General features: G+C 39.7%; 1 protein-coding gene across 3 annotated transcripts in view; it reads right to left on the bottom strand.

Annotated features, from left to right (window-relative positions):
* The window catches only part of LOC140225501 (uncharacterized), a 129,432-nt gene extending 116,179 nt beyond the window's left edge, over nt 1–13,253 (bottom strand). For all 3 annotated transcript variants that reach the window (XM_072304626.1, XM_072304625.1, XM_072304627.1), the window contains exon 1: nt 13,003–13,253. The gene's annotated coding sequence lies outside the window, so the exon portion shown is untranslated. The remainder of the gene's footprint in view (nt 1–13,002) is intronic.
* Between the last annotated feature and the right edge of the window lie 451 nt (nt 13,254–13,704).

The raw sequence follows: 13,704 nt of genomic DNA, 5'->3' as shown, positions 1-13,704 counted from the left end.
ATAACTAAACAAGTGGTTAGAAATGGAAACAAAATATTATGAACTATGCAAAACGATAATTTGGGTATCGGAACTTGGCTGTTTTGAAAACGCCTTCAAATGCGGCGTGATACCTCACGCATTCCGGAGAGTTCAAATAGTTGTATCATTGCGCCGTATGAATGTGACGGAAGATTTAAATGGAAATAGCCTTCATCAATGGACTGTTTACTGGATTTGAGATTCAGTTTTAATTTCGTTACGTTCTACACGATTGCTACGCAAGTTTGTGATTCGCAATTATGGATGTGAAACTCTTGAAATGAGTGAAACTTGTCACCAGAAGTGCGATTTTACTTGAATCGCATTTTGCAAGAAGGAAACAGCGCAATTGCAGTGTTGTAAAAATGTCGCTCCTCCATAATTATCTAAAAATCTCCTAGAATAGCAAATAGTTTTTACACACCATCAAAGAATTATCCATTTTAAGGAAAATAATTCTGTAAATTTTAACACTGTACGATGGACCGCTAGACAAGGTACGAATTTAAGCATTTTGATACATGTTCCCTAACTAAAATTTCACGTAGAACACGATTCGCGAAATGAAAATTACTGAAACAAGCTCCTAGCGAAGATATTATCGTTTTTATTTCACTTTGATAACGGGGAATTTGAATTGCCTGCTCACACGAAACTCAAAGATCTACGTGAGTCAAATTGCGCGCTACAACGATTTCAGCAAGGTTCTCAATCAAGCAATGCTCGTTTCCCACCATGTGCTGTTCAAACTATAAATGCAATTTGCTGTAGCTGAGCCAAAGCGTCAAGATTGAGTTGCCAGATTTTTATGTCGCAGAGAAGTTTATGATAACGTTTAGCGCACGATGTGAATCACGTAGAGCATTGTGTTTTCATGAGCGAGTGGTTTGATTTCACGCGTCAAGAAACATTGACTATCTTAGTTAGGAGTTAATATCAGTAATTTTTGTTGCGCAAGTCGTGTTCTCCGTGAAATTTTGATTAACCAACCTGTATTAGAATGCTGAAATTTGGACATTGTCTAGTGGTCCATTGGACTTTTATTAAATATTTCTGAAAGAAAATAAGAGGCTGCACGAATTTGAAAACACTGTAATCGCGCTAGTTCCTTTTTTGCTAAATGCGATCCAATTTTTCAGATTGAAATCAAACCAACCAGAGGCAAGGCGTGAATGATCGCTTTTCGATATTCCCCTATTTGAAACTGTGGTACAGACTCGGTTGGGTGTGCGAACACCCGGCGGCCCAAAGTCGCCCACTCAATTTCGCCAAAATTTCCAGTTGGGCATGGCATTGTTCATACTGCCGTGCGAAGGAAGAACGCCATGTGAGCCTTAAGACGTTGCCAAGTTTCTTCCGATAAAAACCGGTTTTACTGGGAAACTTGTGAATATTAATTGCCAAAACTCTCAGGCAATTTTGTACGTGATTTAATCTAAAACATCCAAAACTTTCAGGGAAAAATATGCATGAATGTTGTCAAAAATACGTGTGTTATGGAAGGGAATTTGGCAACTCATGAATGTTCATACGGAGTTATCTTCCTTGCCACGGCAGCATAGGCCATCGCTATGTCCGCCGCCGCACAATGGATCGAGTTATTAGGAGAGATCGAACATAATTTTGAAGCTTTAAACGCTTACGCATAACTCCGTTTATACGAAACGGCAGGGTTCTGAAGGTGGTTCCATTGGTTTCTCAGTGAAATTCTCTTCTAGAAACACCCCTTGAAATTTAAAATGTGACAAAATAAACATAAAAACTTGCAGTTTTGGTCAAAAATTTCATGTCTGACCTCTCTAATTTACTCGATCCACTGTGCGTCGTCGCACGAATTGGCAACGCAGGGCCGTCCAACGTCCGTAGCAGTGCGCGGATAATGAGTAACAAGTGAGAATCCCCTTTAATCTAAATCGCCTTAATCCTTTTCCAATTTCACTCCGACGAGCGTGGTTGACAACCCCCCCCCCCTTTGCCCTCCTCTCACTCTCACAAACCCCCCTCGCCCCCTCCCTTACTCCATGACCTGACAGAAAACGAAATCCGCGGGAAAAAATTATGAAAACGTGGGCGAGGGATCGTTCCGCATTCTGCCGTGCTGAGGAAGAACGCCGTATGCACATTCGAGAGTTGCCAAATTTCCTTGATAAAACATGTATTTTTGACGAAATTCACGTATATTTTCCCTCGAAACTCCCAGATTTTTTGGATCAAATTGCGTACAAAATAGTCCCAAGAATTGAAAGAAAAGTACTTACAATTTCCCCCAATAAATTCATGTTTTATCACAGGAAATTTGGCAACGTCTTGGAGGTTCGTACGGCGTTTTTCCTTAGCACGGCAGCATTGCAGAGGGATGCAGTTAATTTCCTTGTTCGTATTCATCTGGACTCTGCGGGTTCCCTGGAGTTGGGATTCACACGAGCTCGGCTATGGAAATACGATTAACCGCGCTTCGGGTTTGCTCTGGCGTCGGTGAATTTTTCATCCCTCGGAGGACGAATGGGAATCTGTAATGGGTCGGTATCTGTTGAAATCAATCTGAGGGCCAATCAACTCGGATTTCACTTTAATCGTAAATATAAATTTTACTCAGCACAGTGTGCGAGAGAACGTTTATTTAAAAGTTACCTTGGCATGGTGATAATGGCAATAACATAAACTTGAATAGGGAATCGGCTGAAAGCTCAATATTTGTTTCTTTCATTTTGAGTAGCCGAAATTCCGATTATTGACCTGTTGCAAACTTTTGCTAGAGCAAAAATAACAGTTGTTTCTCATAGACAATGTATCAAAAATCACGATGAGCGCATCGCAAAGTCTAAAACGCACTCATATCTTCACAAGCTGCGTAAGAAATTTGCGTAGTAAAGAATAGAGAGCAGGAGAAAGAAGAATGCAAATAAGGAGGTAAAGAGGATGACGAACAGACGGAAGAGGAAAACTAGGAAGAATAAGGAAAGGAAAATTGGATTGCATTTTGCAAAAAGGAACCAAGATAGTATTCCAATGTTGCTCAGATTGTGCCATTTTTTTTACCTCGCAAATATAAACTGATCATCTGAGCAAGTTTATCTTACTCCCAATAAACTATAATTTCAAGATGAAAATCACCCTGTAAATTTGATATTTTTGCAGGATTTCAGTAATTTTATTGCGAGGAATGCAAGTTGCACAATCTGAGCAACATTGGATTGCTCTTGGTTCCTTTTTGCAAAATGCAATCCAATTAAGAAGAAGAAGAAGAAGAAGAACAACAACAACAACAACAAGAACCACAACAGCAACGGCAACAACAAGTACAGCAACAACAAGCACCTGATGTCTGCGTGGAAACACTGGGAGCACATAATATACGCTGTTTCTAAAATGAGCCGGGGATTTTAGTGTTTCATTACAAAGTGTAGTCCAATTGTGACTAACACATACATGGGTTTTATTGTGTCTCTGGCGATATTTTACTGAGGAGCACTCGTTTAAATCGCAAATCCTCTTCTCGTGCAGTAACTCCATTTTGAACACTGTCTGGTGGCTCAATCGTCGAGAGCACGGAACATTGCGCTTGAGTAATCGGGTATTGTGACATCATTAATCTGCTCTGTGAAAGCCCCTCCCACCTCCCCCCCTCCCTCAGATTCCACGTCAACGGGGTTTATAGTTTGTAATGTGTTGGTGGGTGGTGGTGGGTGGAATGCATCACGATTTCAAGGTTAATTTTCCGGCTCCAGTTGCAGAGTAATCACAGTTTCGCATGCCTTCAGTTTTACTGAATGGGTGTCACTCTGTCGAAGGCGAATAGTCAAATCAGGCATTTTATCAAATTCCTAGGCAAATAGTCAAATATTCTGACTTAGATTGGAATTTTTATTTTTCACTCTAATTTTAGACAAAATAATTCGTTGCTCCTGTAAGAAAGAATTCTCTGTAAAAATATGCAGCATACGATAGTATTTTAAATGATTTTAAGCTCCTAAATGCACATTTATCATGAAATTTTCAGCACGTCATAAAACATAACATTTTTAAAATTTTAACATTTAAATGTACTGAATGCATGTAAAAAGGAAGGAACAAGGAGGGTTCGCGGAATAGAAGAGTCATTTTTCCCAAAATATTAAAAACCCGTGAACATCTCGCCATAAATTTACAAAATTCCATGAACTGTCAAAATTTGACCACCGGCTTAGGCATTTGATAAAATGCCTGATTTAACTAAATGCCTTCGACAACTCCATAATTCAACTATACAATGAATAAAATTGCAACAAATCCCTCTAACTTTCTCAAAAGTGTTCTACTGTATATTGAAGTTTTTGGGACTTTTCTATTAATTTTCCCCATCATTCTACCTTCATTTTAATGAAACTGCATCATATTTGATAAAAATATCGTTACAGTTTGTTGTTTCCCGCAGACAAAATAACGTGACTGAAACTCAAAAGTGTAACATTTTCTCTCGTAAACGATGTTTTTTATATAAACCTGTAGGGGATTTTAACCGAAATATCAGTGATTTTTTTGCTTTTAAATCACACGCAAAGCAGCTAAAATTTGTATCGAAATTGCGCTGTCATAATTCCATGAACAATAGAATTGTTTGTGTCAATTTTGCGACCTCAGTGGCTTTACGTTCCCTCGTCTCTGGGAGTCCGAAGAATCAGTCAAGCAACTCCTCCAATTTGCAACTTTCCAATGCAACTTTGAACTTAAAATGAAACACTCGTTTGAGTATTTGATGAAATCGACCCTATAGTATTCAGTATGCAGTGCCACCAAATTGTGCCATGATAGAAACAGCGCTTAACCGAAACTCTGCAATGCTGCAGTGTATCCGATATTTTCAACTTTTGGGGTTGCCATGAGTCTCTCCGTTATTACTTTTCTTGATTAAAAAAAGTGCGTCCACTCGGAAGGAACTGACCTGGCAGAGAAATACGAGCAGATATCAAGAATGACCTGATTTATAGTGTTTCAGCTGGTCAATTGGACGTATTTTTGCTAAAAGGAACTATGTCTCGCGCAAACCCTATGCACTTAGTTCCTTTTGGCATAAATACTTTCAATTGTCAATTTTTTATCGAACGACCTTGATCGATATACCTCTATCCTAGAAATGCTATTTTTTGATTGAAGTGTTCCGATAAGGGCGATCTAGCGTAAGGGCGTATCTCCATTTTTGTGTTAGCCTCAAAAAGCATAGTTTTTTGGACCATAGAGTTCACCTCTAATGGACGTATCTATACTAACTCTAAAGTGAGAATAAACAAAATCAAAAGGAACTATGATGTACTCAAATCCTATACACTTAGTTCTTTTTGCATAAGTAGGTGTAAATATCAGCCTTTTGTATCGTACTTCATTTTCTTAAATTGAGGGATACTCAACGTCCATTCTTAAAAATGGCTGTGACTTTTCTTCTTTGTGCAAGGCAAATTTCTGAGAAAACTTCGAGAATGATGTCGATTTGTTCTCCTTTAAATATTCCGATCGGAGCAAAGATTTTTCAGGTAATTCGATGGACGCCATATTTTGTGTCAGAACGGCATGCGATATATCGCATCAATTAGTTCCATTTTTTCAGCTACTCGTCATTTTCCTCGAATTTAAAGATCGCAATTCTGCTGTCAGGAGACTACAGAATTCACTTACCAATTTTAACCAATAAACACAACGTAATAAAGGCGTGGCTTTTTCAGATGAAAAATATCGCATTCGAGTGCAGTTTAGATATCAGTATTGAAAGTGGTATTTTTCCTCTAAAAAAACCACGCATTTATTACATTGAATTTGTTTGTCAAAATTGGTAAGTGAATTCTTTAGTCTCCTGACAACAGAATTGCGATCTCAAAATTCGAGAAAAATGACGAATAGCTGAAAAAATGGAACCAATTGATTCGGTACATCGCATGTCGTTCTGACACAAAATATATAGTCCATTAAATCACCTACACCGCAAATGAGATACGTGATTTGAGAGTCTCACCGTCATTGTGTTTAGTTGTATCGTGAACACTTCCGTACATTTTCGCTCCGAAGTTAAGTAACGAATTTCTCACACGACTATTAATAGGTGGAAAAAGTTGCTTCTTTTAGGGGTGAAAAAGCATTATTCTGCCACTCTCGACGGACTTCCTCTGTGATTGACACCTCACTAGGGGAGTGCTAGTCTGAATGGATTTGTGGTGTCGACAGATCAAAATGTCAACGAGTCGAAGGTTACTCCTGACGAGTATCGAAATTCGCACTTTACCTCGCATCTGTTGCCAAAACTGCCGTGCTAAGCAAGAACGCCGTATGAACATTCGAGAGTTGCCAAATTTTCTTCGATAAAATGTTTAGTTTTCAGGAAAGTTATGGATATTTTTCCTTGCACTTTTCAGAAACTTTAGATAAATTTGCGAACAAAATTGTCTAAAAAATTGGAGGAAAAGTATTCATGAGTTTACTGGGAAATTCGTGTTGTATCAAAGGAAATTAGGCAATGCCTGAAAGCTCATACGGCGTTTTTCCTTAGCACGGCTGAAAAGCGAAAACCTCTCGACAAGTTTTCAACGCAACTTCACTTTCACAACACTTACATCCAAGGTGAATATTGGAAAATAATGGAGAATTCGCACACAAAAATTTTATTGTTTCATCTGAAAGAATGAGCTGAGTTCGCAGTATTTTTCATAATTTTTTTCTGACATGGGAAATTGAAGAAAAATAGATTGAAAAGTGAGAAAATTTGCCACCTTATGACGTCATCTGGCGGCATTTTTAATTTAAAACACATGTATTTTAGCAGATTAGGTTATTTTGTCATATTTTCCCTAAAAATTGTTCAATTCCGAAACCAAGGATATCCTCGTACTTAGTTTTCCTAGCGATATCATTTTAAAGATGAAATTCACAAAATTTAAGACACCTGCAAATTCTTTATTGTCTTTCATAATTCGGTTCGGAAACCAATGATAGCCTCGTATTTACTTTTCCTAGCGATGTCATTTTAAAGATGAAATTCACGAAATTTAAGACACCTGCAAATTCTTTATTGTCTTTCATAATTCGGTCTACAGATGCGCCAAAAAATTGACCTTCTGTTTGGGAACTCGGGGATTTAAGAATTTAAGACGAAAATCATTTAAATTTGGAATTTTAATGACGTATTAGAGAAAAATTTAAAACCATTAAATGCCTCTAAACGAATTAGTTTAATCTTAGAACATTTTGAAGGATGGAAAGAGCCATGTCAAAGTGGAGGGGAAATGCATCCACTGCTCTGACCAAAATGTATTGTGAAAACAGCGAAACGAGTGGTAAAAATGAGCCCCGTTTCAGAATGATGGGGGGGGGGGGGGCGATGCGCTTTAAACTAAAAATAATGAGAGAAAAACAGCTAGGAAAGGGCGGTCTTGCTTTAGTCGCTATATACATTCTTGAAATGAATGAAGGGTTTACGAATCTCCAGAAGCAAAAACTGCGGGACCAAAAACATCTATTAAGTTGTGATTTAGGTTTTTTATATTTTTCTTTAATTAAATAGTTAAATAATTAAAGTTAACATTTTATTTCAGTTCCTATTTTTTTATATTTTCTTTAATGAAAAATTATTAATTTTATTTCGTCATAATTTTTGAGTTTAATTCATCTTGTTTTAGCACTTACCCCTAAAAATTCAGACTGCTGAAAATTAAAATGTAAGATTGCCAAAGTGCAAAACCATGTATCTTCATCGTGGGATTTCAACATTTTCGCTACTTCTTTATTTTTTTGAAGATGAAGAAGCCAACTTAATGTCTTGAAAATACAGAATATTCTGCTGCAGAGAGGGAAAATCGAGGAAGTTTTGAGAAATTTCATTAACTGGTTCATGAAGCAAAATACGGTTTGATAGGAAATCTGCCGTGCTAAGGAAGAACGCCGTATGAGCCATCAAAGGTTGCCAAATTTCCTTCGATAAATACCCAATTTGCAATGAAAATTGTGAATTTGTTTTTTCCAAAATGTTCAGACAGTTTCGTACGCAATTTAATCTAAAACATCTGAAAGTTTTAAAGGAAAATGTGTATGAATGATGTCAAAAACACATGTTTTATCAAGGGAAATTTGGCAACTCTCGAATGTTCATACGGCGTTCTTTCTTATCACGGCAGTACAGAACGCCGCACTCCGGCTCATATATCTAAACTTAATTCTGATGATTTGAAATTCAGTCCTTGTAATCGCGGTTTTTCTCTACGTGTGATACTCATTTGGAGCTGATCGACATTGAATTTCCCGAAAATTAAATAACCGCTGCATTCGGACGACAAAACTGCCCATTACCGATCCTCAAGATTATCGATCTTCAAATGAGAAAGTAGCGATACCCGATGATTTACGTTCCACCGCTGAATCCCGATCAAAGCCTTTCAGAAGAATGGATCTGGCCTGGTCCGGTGAAAACGCCTTCAACTGAGTTGAGCCGCAACCCGCGCATCCTAGGAGTACGAATAGTTATCTCGCGGGTGCCTGATCCAACATGCGATGTTGCGGCGCGGTGCAACTGAGATTCCGATAATCTAGAATCGCGGAGAAGCTCAGCACTAACTGATAAGTTGTGTCATGCCTATATTTTAATAGAAAAACAAGCGTTCACTTTCGATATTCATAAATTTGAGAGCATTCTCGAAATATATTTGTGAGGTGAGTCGCAAAAACTGCCCAGACAAGAGTCGACAAAGTACATGTAAACTGTACAGGGTAAATTTTACCGTACGTTTTACTTTTAATTCTTACTCTATGTGTCAGGAGATTCACTATCTGCCGTGACAGCGAAGAGAGCCATTAGTACTAAATTGAAGTTTTGAGAAATGGCACGGCAGAAGTCTGCAACGTCGCAAACTGAGATAAAAGATTTCCCATTTCGGCCATCGAAATTTAATTCAAATCGCCAAATCAAGGATCGGTGGTGATATTTTATGCAAAAAATCTGAATTTGGAACAGTTTCATAGGAGATGAGAGCTTGAGAGGGGGAGGGGGGCAAAAACGTGCCCTCCGAATCTCACTTTAATCGAAATCTGATGTGAAAGTTAATCAGAGCAAAACGAGTGCAGTGGGGAAGGTGAGATCCGTTCCACGATACTGTCGTGCTAAGGGGAACGTCGTATGAACATCCGAGAGTTGTCAAATTTCCCTTGATAAAAAGTGTATTTTTGACGCAATTCAAGCATATTTTTCTTTGAAATTTCCAGATATTCCAGATTAAATTACGTACAATATTGTCTTTTAATTTTGGGGAAAAATGTTTACAATTTTCCCAGTAAATTCGGGTTTTATCGAAGGAAATTCGGCAACGTCTGAAGGCTCATACGGCGTTCTTCCTCAGCACGGCACGGCAGGAGAAAGGTACGCTTGAAACCGAAAAGGATAAAAAAAACCCGGGGAGGAAAGAACAATCCTGCGTTTGCCGCTCTACAAATCCTCGAATTAAATTAGGAATCTCAGCGGCCCTGGAAACAGGAAACTTAAGAGATCAAAGGCAGCCTCTCAGCGTAAGTGACAGAGGAGGACATGACGTCGCCCCTTCGGCGTAACCGCGTATCTCCATTTGCACGTGAGCCCTGTTTTACATCTAAATAAATGCCCTCCGGGGCTCATGAGAAGATAGAGATATGTCCTTACGTTAGAGGATCGACGAATGAGGGTCACTTGCAAGTCGAGTCATTTTCGAGCCCTGTTTCCCTCTCAATTTTTGATACCTCAGTTTATTCTCGCATAAACGCTGCCGGTTTAAGCGAGAACCACGCATGTACGCATGGATCCCGGTGGAGTTACGCGTTTTCTTCACGAGGGTCGGAACGGCTCTCCGAGTCAAGTTAGAATCATCCTCGTTCCCAACTTCAAAGTCCCAGTCCACGCGTTGACACTTCTTTGACGTAAGGACGTCACTGCGTCTGAAGTGAGCCCTCTCTTCGTGGAATTCCCTATCTCTCAGGGCACACGTTAAAATTGAGATACGTTTTACGTCACAGTAACGAAGACGTTCGATCCCGGAAACTTTTCGTCGGAGCCTTTTGTCTCGTATGATTAGTCGTTCGGAAATAAAGAGTCTCCTTCGACGAATCTGACGACCCTCGGAAATTCCGAGCCGAGGAAAAAGGCCATACGAGCAATCAAATGTTGTCAAATTCCTCTCGATTCAACATTTGTCTTTAAAAATTGATGCTCATTCCCCCTTGAAACTTTCAGGTATTTTACATCAATTGCAAACAAAATCGTCTGAAAATTTTGAAGAGGAAATATCCCGTTGAATTCTGTTGTTATCAAAAATCGCGAAAAATCTTGTTGCCTCAACCTCAGTTCCCATTATCGAATATTCTAATTCTTGATCCAACAATTTTCGTTTGCCATGTGAGCCGAAGTTTCTTCCGTGAATACGTACTTGTTGCAAAGAACTCCTGAAACACTGACACTAGTCACCCAGTTCACGGAGAAATAACTTTTGGTACATTTTAATCCAAATAACCAAAGTTTTCCATATGGACCGAACTTCAGTTCAGATAACTGAAGTTTTCGTTAGGTGTACTAAAACTCATTTTTTATCAAATACTTTGGTTATTCGCACCGAATTCTGGTTTGTGCAAGCGAAAAACTAAGTCACTTGTATCGAAAACCTTTGCGCTCCGTTGTGAATTGAAGTTCGGCCCTTGTAATTGAAGTTTTCTCACAGTGTACCTAATACCGATTTACACTGAAAAAAGGGGTTTGGTTAAATGAACCATTATATAGTCGCTTGTAATATGACCGCACTATTTCGTTCATGATTTCGGTTCTTAGTTAGTGTTTGTCCAATCAATCGAACATTCAGACCACACCTAACTGTGAAAAAGTAGTTCAGTAGCATGAACTAAACTATATAGGAAGAGTTCGGTTTCACGAACTGAGTCATCAGACCTGAAACGAGGGTTCAAATTAACGAGTCAAATAGTGAGGCCGATGTCCTACCGTGCTAAGGAAGAACAACGTAAGAACCTTCAAAAGTTGCCAAATTTCCTTTAATAAAACGCGAATATCCTTGTTAACTAATTAATATTTTCCTCCCAATTTTTCAGATAATATTGCTCGCAATTTTACCTGAAGATTCTGAAAATTTAAAGGAAAAATATTCATAAATTTCCTCAAAAGTAAACTTTTTATCGAAGACAATTTGGCAACTCTAGAATGTTCATACGGCGTTCTTTCTTATCACGGCAGTATAAAACGCCGTACTCCGGCTCATACAACTAAACTTTTTTCTCATGATGATTTGAAATTCAGTCCTTGTAATCGCGGTTTTTCACTACGTGTGATTCTCATTTGGAGCTGATCGACATTGAATTACCCGAAAATTAAATAACCGCTCCATTCGGACGACAAAACTGCCCATTACCGATCCTCAACATTATCGATCTTCAAATGAGAAAGTAGCGATACCCGATGATTTACGTTCCACCGCTGAATCCCGATCAAAGCCTTTCAGGAGAACGGATCTGGCTCGGTCCGATGAAAACGCCTTCAACTGAGTTGAGCCGCAACCCGCGCATCCTAGGAGTACGAATAGTTATCTCGCGGGTGCCTGATCCAACATGCGATGTCGCGGCTCGGTGCAACTGAGATTCCGATAATCTAGAATCGCGGAGAGGCCCGGCACTAACTGATAAGTTGTGTCATGCCTATATTTTAATAGAAAAACAAGCGTTCACTTTCGATATTTATAAATTTGAGAGCATTCTCGAAGTATATGTGTGAGGTGAGTCACAAAAATTGCCCAGACGAGAGTCGACAAAGTACATGTATACCGTACAGGGTTAATTTTACCGTACGTTTTACTTTTAATTCTTACTCTTTGTGTCAGGAGAAACATTATCTATCGTGCCAGCAAAGAGAGCCATTAGTACTAAATTGAAGTTTTGAGAAAATGGGCTCACCAGCGTCTGAGCGGGAAATTCTATTAACAGAGGTCTTCGTCCTCCTTTAGAATTATCCCTCCAGTCATCCGAAAGACTCATAGAAATCGTTTGGATTATTGAAAATCGACCGTTTTTATTTCAACTGTGTAAAACGGGGATTATTCATGTTCCTGTTAGGCTGATGTTAGGCAGGACAGCCGCGAGTGCTATCCTCTGCATTTTTCCGCGGTAGCGTTTTGAACACACAACATACACATTCTCAGGTTGGATATTGGTAGAAAAGTGTGGCATTATACTTAAAAGCACTATTTTCATTGGCTCTCTGGAGGAATAATGCTACATACTGCTCTTTTGTCTAAAACTTCTTCATTTTTTGCGCCTTTCATATCAACGGCGTAAGTCTGCAACTACGTATCTCGTTTGCGGTGTTTGAAAAGCTCCGCCTCTATATTATTTGTTTCAAGGAGAACAAATTGACATCGTTTCTTGAAGTGTATGCAGGATTTTCTTTGCACAGAGAAGAAAAATCACAGCAGTTTTAAAGAATTTCCGTTGAGTAATTTTTTAAATAATAAAGCATGACAGGACGTCTGCTACGTCGCAAACCGAGATCTGTGGTTACGGACTTGCACCGTCGATATGTATCATTTTCATAAAAAAGACAATTTTTTCTGTTTTAGCTGAAAAATGTGATTATTATCTGAAAGAGTCTCGGCGAATTTTGAAGGAAACTCGATTCCGAAATTTAAGACTTGAAGTCTGGATACACGATCAAATTCCGAACCAATTTTGATCAAAGTAGACCAGTTGATAACTGATGGTCACCGTGCAACAGTCCTCTTTGATCAGAATTTGACGGCCCGTCAAATTTTGATCAAAATGGAGTGCCACTATTCATCACACGAAACATTTCTGCCAGGTTTTCATTTGGAACCTAGGCGAAATAACGATTTTAAGACTGATGACTCCCGACACTTCGATGGTAATTGCTTCGGGAATTTGATCGTGTATCGAGACCCTCACGGCTCTCCTCACCATCACGGCCCCACAAACAAAAAGCGAACTCACCACAAAATCTCCAAAACTCCTCCGACAGAAAATCAGCGTCCGGCGGAAAGTCACACACACTACACCGGATTAACCGGGTCGTGGCACCGGGGAAAAAGCGCGGGAATGAGGCTCGGGAAAACGGATCGGGCGATAATCGTCCGTGAGCCTGGTAACGACCTTACTCTCGATGTGAGGTTAGGTGGGCTGGGCGCGGAGATAAGCGGGCGATAGCATCACCGATCGCGATCCGAAACTGAATCAGGTGTCCGCCAAGGAGCTCATCTCCCGCAGACGGGGGTCGTCGCCTAGCAACCCGCGCCCGGCGCCTGCGCCCCGCCACCCGCAACCCGCCGAACAATGGACGCAGCCACCGCCACGCCGCGGCCGGCCGGACAAAGCGCCGCCGAGGTATCGATGTTTCGCTCGCGCCACTTGTATCGATTCATCGCGATTTTTTCCTGGGTTCCGGGATGGCACCTCCATGCCTCATGGACCCGCTTCGATGACTTAGGAACAAAACTAGTGCTACGGAAAAATGTCGTATGAACCTGCGGGCGTTGCCGAATTTCGATTAAGAGAACACAAATTTCAAAATAAAAGAACAACTTAATTTGGGGAAAAGGCTGCAAATAAAGAAAAAGGAATAAACAAAACCCGGAACGTTTCAAAATAATAACAATTTCATTATCAACCGGAAAAAAAAATTAAAAACAAAAACGA

Source organism: Bemisia tabaci, chromosome 9 (genome assembly GCF_918797505.1).
Source record: "Bemisia tabaci chromosome 9, PGI_BMITA_v3".
Taxonomy (NCBI): Eukaryota; Metazoa; Arthropoda; class Insecta; order Hemiptera; family Aleyrodidae; genus Bemisia; species Bemisia tabaci.
The sequence above is the reverse complement of the archived record's forward strand: the minus strand, read 5'-3'. Positions and strand labels throughout refer to the sequence as shown.